Raw genomic sequence first — 7,064 nt, 5'->3', positions numbered from 1 at the left:
GGATCTACTATCCAAAACATATCGAGAACTCTTAAAACTCACAACTGAAGGATAGAGTCCCACCCTAATTCAAAAATGGGTTAAAGGGGGATGCCTAGGTGGCTCAGTGGGTTAAACCTCTGCCTTTGGCTCAGGTCATGATCTCAGGATCCTGGGATAGAGGGCTCTCTGCTCAGCAGGGAGCCTGCTTCCCACTCTCTCTCTGCCTACTTGTGATCACTCTCTCGCTGTCAAATAAATAAATAAAATCTTAAAAAAAAAATGGGCTAAAGACTGGAAAACATTTTTCCAAAGAAGATATACAAGTGACCAAGCCTATTAAAAGAGGCTCCATATTCTTAGTCAATAGAGGAGTACAAATCAAAACCACAATGAAATATCATTTCACATCCCCTAGGATGCTCCGATAAAAAAAGATAGAATATAAAGTTTTGGCAGTCAGAAAGTTGGAAAATAACAAATGTTGGCAATGATGAGGAGAAACTGGATCCTTATACCTTGCTGGTAGGAATATAAAATGTTTCAGCCACTGTGGAAAACAATTTAACAGTTCATCAAAAGTTAAACATAGAATTACCATGTGACCTAGTGATTGCTCTTCTAATGATGTAGCCCAAATAATGGAAAAATGGTGCTTAGATAACTATACATGTTTATAGTCTCATTCTTCATAATAGCCAAAATAAATTCTTAATTTATTTATTTTGCTAACCTTAGTTTTTCACCTCCCTTTAAATTATACCATGTCCATCCTCTTTTTTTTTTTTTTTTTTTTTTAATCCTGATGAACTCTGTTCCATTCCTGAAGACAAAAATCACCTTTCTCCTTTAAGCTTTTGCCTGTCTCTAACGTCCTTACTTCATTCTTTATCTTGGGAGCTTCTGTTGATTCTTTAAGACCTTAGTCATTCTAAGTAGAATGTAGACCTCAGTCATCCTGCTCCTGTTAGTGCATTGCACGGATCTCTGTGACAACATTTGTAATTTTGTTGTATACAAATGTATTTACACCTTTATTTTACCTTCTGCAACATGAAGCTGTAGGTGAGTGGGCAAGACAGCAAGTGGTATTGAGAACATTATTTTAATCATCTTTACTTTTCTATTAGCTAACAGTTCCTGGCATACATTCAAAACCTGCTAAATCAGAAAGTGAGAGAAGAAACATGCAACTGTTTAACTTTGATTTAATCCATATATTTGCCGTTTCTTTAGTTTTTCAGTGGTAAAAATGAGGCTGATAGAAAGAGTGATGAGAATTTTTTCTCAAGGTGATAAGGTGAAAATTGCATATGTGAGAAAGCCTTTCGGAGAAGGGGATTTGCAAAGATAAAGTGTATCATCATCATCATTGGTCCATCCGACAAATAACTTATTTTTTGCTCTGTCTCAGGCAGAGCACACAGAGCATGTTGCAACCTGGAGAATGTACTCACTTTTTTTCTGAACATCTATGCCTACTCTTTACTCAGACAAAACAGCCTTTTAGAGAGGACTTTCAGAGATGCTTCAGTCTCTCCCTTAATAAACCTTCTCCTAAAATGTGGACTTTCAAGGCTAAAGACCTCAAAGCCAAGTGGACATGGCAAAACCTCTGGTTTGTAGCCAGATGACCAAGCCCCTGCATCCCTACATTTGGATGGATGATTTCCCAGGGGGCCTTGGACAGATTGGACCCAGCACTAACATAAAGTTGGCTTGCAGGAATAAGCTCCTGGAAACTTCAATTAGTGTTTGGGGTATGAACATTAAACAATACTGAGGCTGGAAACAATACATCACTCGGCAGGTCCCAGGAAATAAGCAGAAGGCTGGTAGCAGGCCAGGGAAAGGGGCCAAAATACTTGTCAAGGACAATTCCTCATGGAGAAATGACAGCAGGTTTGAGGACAGCAGGTATGACCTGAAAAGTAATGATATTAATTACATTTTGAAAATGAGGAGAAGACAGAATGTGGTTTTTATTTGCCTAACAACAGGCTACTTTTTTGGGGACCAGCTTTCTTGATAGTCTGAATGAAATGCATGTAATGGAAAATTAATTTTTAAAGCAATGCTAACATATATGAAGCATTACTACACATCAGCATTTTTACAAGTTTTAAAAAAAATATTTATTGACTTATTTAGTCTCCACAGCTAACCTTTGGAATAGGTAGAGTTATTATCTCCATTTTTGCAAATGGACATGGGAAAGGATGGGGAACCTACTCTGGGTCACACAGCTAACACAAATGGAAATGAACTAGAAATCAAATTGAGATAACTGGTACCAGAGCCCACTCTCCTGAGCACGACACTGTACTGGCTCTCTCTTCTGTCTTAATAATTAAGAGCAGGTTAGATTCACCCAAGGATAGACAGATAACCAGTGGAATGTAAAACAGAACTTGGAGACAGAATCCGGTATATATAGAATCTTGCTCTATGACAAGGGTGAAAAACATGTCAGTCAGAGAAAAGGATGGCCCACTGAACAATTGATGCTGAAACAAATTGTTTTCAATTAGGGAAAATATGAATTTGGGTGCTTACCTTTCACAATATACAATAATCCGATCCAAGATGATTGTAAAGTAAGTGTAAAATGTAAAACTTTAAAACTACAAAAAGGTATTTATTGCTGTTTGGGGATGAGAACAAGTTTTTGAAAGCATAAACTACGTAGAATTTTTAAAAATAAATTTAACATTTCAGTTTATCAGGTTACATATTTTGAAGTGAAAATATAAGCTATCTGAAGAAAATATTTGCCATATATAAAGTCAACAAAAGATTTACATCTAGACTATGTAAAAAAAACTTATGAACTAAGAAAATAAATAATAATTCAAAGATATGAAAGGACGTTTCATAGAAAAAGAAAAATTAATGGCCAATAAATATGAAACAATTTTCAAGCTAACTATAAATCAGAGGAATTGAGACTAAAACTATAAAATCCTTCATTTTACATTAATCATTTTGGCAAAAGTTAAAATTTCTGACAATGTCAAGATTTGGCAAGAATGTGAGACTGTAGGGAAGCTTATACACTGCTAGTGGGAGTAGAAGGGTGTATTTGTAACCACTCTGCAAAGCTCTATGTTGCTACTTGATAAACTTGAAGGTCTCTAAGTCCTACAATCCCGCAATTCTACCCTTAGCAATTCTACCCTTTCTCTGAAGAAAATCTTGGACATGTGTACCAGGGGTCACGTAAGAATGATTTTATATAAAACTACTACATAATACTATGTAGTATTTGTATATAAGACAGCCCAAATAAAAATTATGAAATTCATAAACAGTGATAGAGTGACAGAATGGACAATCTAGCAGTAGGAAGGAATGAACCATAGCTCTACACATGAACATGTATAAACTATATAGACTTCATGATGTTGCGTGTATTTTGAGTGAGAAGAAAAGGTAAATCACACAAGAATATAACTACTATGATTCCAATTCTTTAAAGTTTAAAGACAAGAAAAACTATAAAAATGTGATTTTGGATTATAATAATCTATTATAAAACTATAAAGCAGAACATAAGATTCCTACACACAAAGGTCAGGAGCATGGCTTCTTTTTTGAGGGGGATGGGAAGGACAGCACATTCAAACATGAAGGGAGCCTGCAATATTAGGGACTTCAAGATTTCCTTGATGATGGGTGTACATATTTATTACAATTCAATTACTTTAATATTCACCAAACATACTTGTATTTAGGCACATGTATTGAATGTGAATATAAAGCCTTCACGATGTTCTTATCTTCCAGTTTGGGAGATGGTCACAGGGACAGATGAGCAGATATTGTCAGAGTGTCCATTGTTCAGAGCTCTGAAACTCTTGTTCCCAAATTTCTGAGAAAATTTCTTCTCAGTTCTATGGAGGGAGAACTGCAGATGGGCAATATTGAAACAGTGAGACCTAGACACACACTGTGGTGATAATCTAGGCAAGAGACAACGGTGGCCTGGACCAGTATGGCAGAAGTGGAGTTGGTAAGAAGTGGACATTGGGATTTATATTGGAGGTAGACAGTAGATTTGCTGAATGATCATGACACTGGGAAGAAGGCGAAGAGAGGACTTAAGAACTGTACTTAGATTTCAGTGGTTGAATGCATAGCAGTGCCATCTAATAAGACAAGAAAGGCTAGGGGACCAGCAGATAAGAGCAGAAGTTGGATGTGGAAATCCCATTTTTACCGCATTAAGTTTGAGAAGCAAGTTAGATATTCCATCAGATATGTCATAGGGTAGGTAGATACATGAACCTGGTATCCAGTGATAGTTAAGGAGTGAAGATAATGTTGAAGAGACCAATTACTTAGGAGGTGTATTTAAGTTTTTTCATTTAAGTCCCAGTTTTCTCATTAGCTAATTTTCAGGGATGTTTTTAGAATTCAATAAGGTAAAATGTGAAAAGTGTTTCAGAAATTACATACTGTAATGTAAGGATAGTATTATTTAGTAGGGAAAGAAAAATCGACTAGGAATTAGAAAGTAGGCATTTTAGATCTAGCTCTTCCACTGGCTAATGCTAACTACCATGGGCAAGTACCATATATTATTGATTTGAGTTTCTTTAGCTTTAAAATGATGGAATTAGAATCAATAACTTCATTGGTCTCTTTTTTGTCTAATGATTGAAAATAGAAACATTTCTTTCTTTAGATGCTAGTTATTCCTCCTCACTGGAAAGAATTGGATTATAATTTTTTAGATGCAAGTTAGTTAAACACATAAACAGTGTAATCATTTTATCTGAAAAACATTAAGTGCCTAAATGGAACATTACAAGAACATCTTAACCTTGAACTAGAAGAGTACTTGAGAACCAGAGTGACATTTATCATGTTAGCTTAAAGTCTACTAGAATGTCTTCTGTCAATTGTTGTTCTCTATATTGTAAAGACAAGGCCAAGGAGAGAATTTCATGGCTACTGGGAGACTTGTCTCAGACTTACCTCATTCCTCTTCAAATCTAGACCGTTGCTAAACTTAACATTCATTGCTTCCTTGACTCAGAGAGTAGCATCTCATCATTAAATTTATATTCTATTTCTCTGTCTCTCTCCCCCTCCCTGCTTTCCCCTCTCTCCTGTCCATTGACCTCTCAAATTCTTTGGCTCAATTCTGTCCTTTGTCTCTTAGAATCTTTGCTTATATCCACAGTACTATTTCTGGGTCTTAGAGCATAGGCTTCTTACTTCTATGCTACTTTTTCTGATGTAATGATTTTTTTTAAATTTTATTTATTTATTTGACAGAGAGAGAATGTGCATAAGCAGGGGTAGCGGCAGGTAGAGGGAAAGGGAGAAGCAGGGTCCCCGATGAGCAGAGAGCCCAACATGGGACTTGATCCCAGGACTCTGAGATCATGACCTGACCCCAAGGAAGACACTTAACTGACTGAGCCACCCAGGTTCCCCTGGTGTCAGGATTCTTTTGTGCAAATACTTTTTCTTGGTATAGGTGAATTTATCTGAATGTGCCTGAGCTACCATTATGTGACATTCTCTCTCTCTCTCTTTATTTCCCCCCATTTCCAACCAGTTACCTTATGCCTCAAGTCTCTTCTACAGCTATTGTGCCTAGGCTGCCTACTCACACAGTGCATGTCTAATATTGTGCTGCTCTGCTGATACGTGAAGGATATGGACACAGTTAAATTATTGTTATCACTCCTTTATTTCTAAGAAAGCCAGCTCTGTTATTAATATAACCTATATAATAATGTGATTACCATCATCATCTTGGTAGAGGTAATAGCATCAAAGTGTTTAATTAGAACTATTAAGTTTGCTGTGGTAATGACATGATAAGTGAGTAAAAATCACAAATACCAAGCCATTATTATCACATCTTCTTCAGTGTCAAATGAGCCTTTATGAAACCAACTCTGCCATGTCCTCCATTGATTAGCATCACCTCTAAAGATGATAATTTATTTGGAATTGATCACCCATTAATTTAACATTTTTAAATGTCAAGATTTAAAGCTGAATATTAAAACAGGAGACCAAAAGCTATATTCATTTATATTTACCTCTTAGATAAGATTTAGGGATCACAGAAACTCTCATATTCCAAATTAGTTGACCAAAAGAAGCTCAACAGGTCCTTTTGTTTTTGTACTAGAGAAAAGAGAATTAGCTTTTAAAATTATAGTTGACACTTAAACAACATAGGTTTGCATGGGTCCACTTATACATGGAATTTTTTAGTATAAATGTAGTATAGTACTGTAAATGTATTTTATATTTCCTTAACATTTTCTTTTTCTGACTTGCTTTGCTCTAAGAATACAATATATGATATAACCTACAAAATATGTGTTAATTGAATGTTGATGTTACTTGTAAGGCCTTGGTCAGCAAGTGTTAAATTTTGGGGGAGTCAAAAGTTGTCCACAGATCTTTGACCGAGTGGGGAGTTGGTATCCTTAACCTTCATGTTGAAGGGCCATCCATATTTGTATTGTTTTAGATACTTTATGCTGAATTTTCACTATAACTCTGTGATTATTTATGTTGTATAAACGTGGAGACCAAAGTCCAGAAATATTAAATAGCTCCACAGAGAAACTAAATAAAATAAGCAAGGTATAGGTATATTCATCCAACCTCAAATCTTATTTTCTTTCTATTTTCTACTGCCCTCCAAGGAGGAACATTTCCTAACACTTTACTAGTTATATTAACTTGGGAAACTTCAACTTCCTTAAGGTGTGGTTTCCTTATCTATAAATTGGATAAAAGAAGAGTAACCATCATGTGAGATTTCCCTGAAGATTAACTATAAAGCCTTTAGTACAATTGCCTGGTATTTAGAAGCTTCAGTCTATGCTAAATGATAATGATAAATAAAATGAGGATTGTAATTGCTATATATTAAGCTATTCAGAAAAGTTCTGGATGAAGTTAATGGTGTTTTTAAAGGAACAAGTTATTGGAAGTGTACTCAGGAAGAGAAGATCAGCAAAGTGCTTCTAAGATTTCAATCCTGACTGATGGAGAGGATTAGGTTCTCATTACATGGAAGGGAAATGGTAAGAGGAGTGATTTTTTTA

Source organism: Lontra canadensis, unplaced genomic scaffold (genome assembly GCF_010015895.1).
Source record: "Lontra canadensis isolate GAN:19392208 unplaced genomic scaffold, GSC_riverotter_1.0 scaffold17, whole genome shotgun sequence".
Lineage (NCBI taxonomy): Eukaryota > Metazoa > Chordata > Mammalia > Carnivora > Mustelidae > Lontra > Lontra canadensis.
This window is presented reverse-complemented; position numbering follows the sequence as displayed.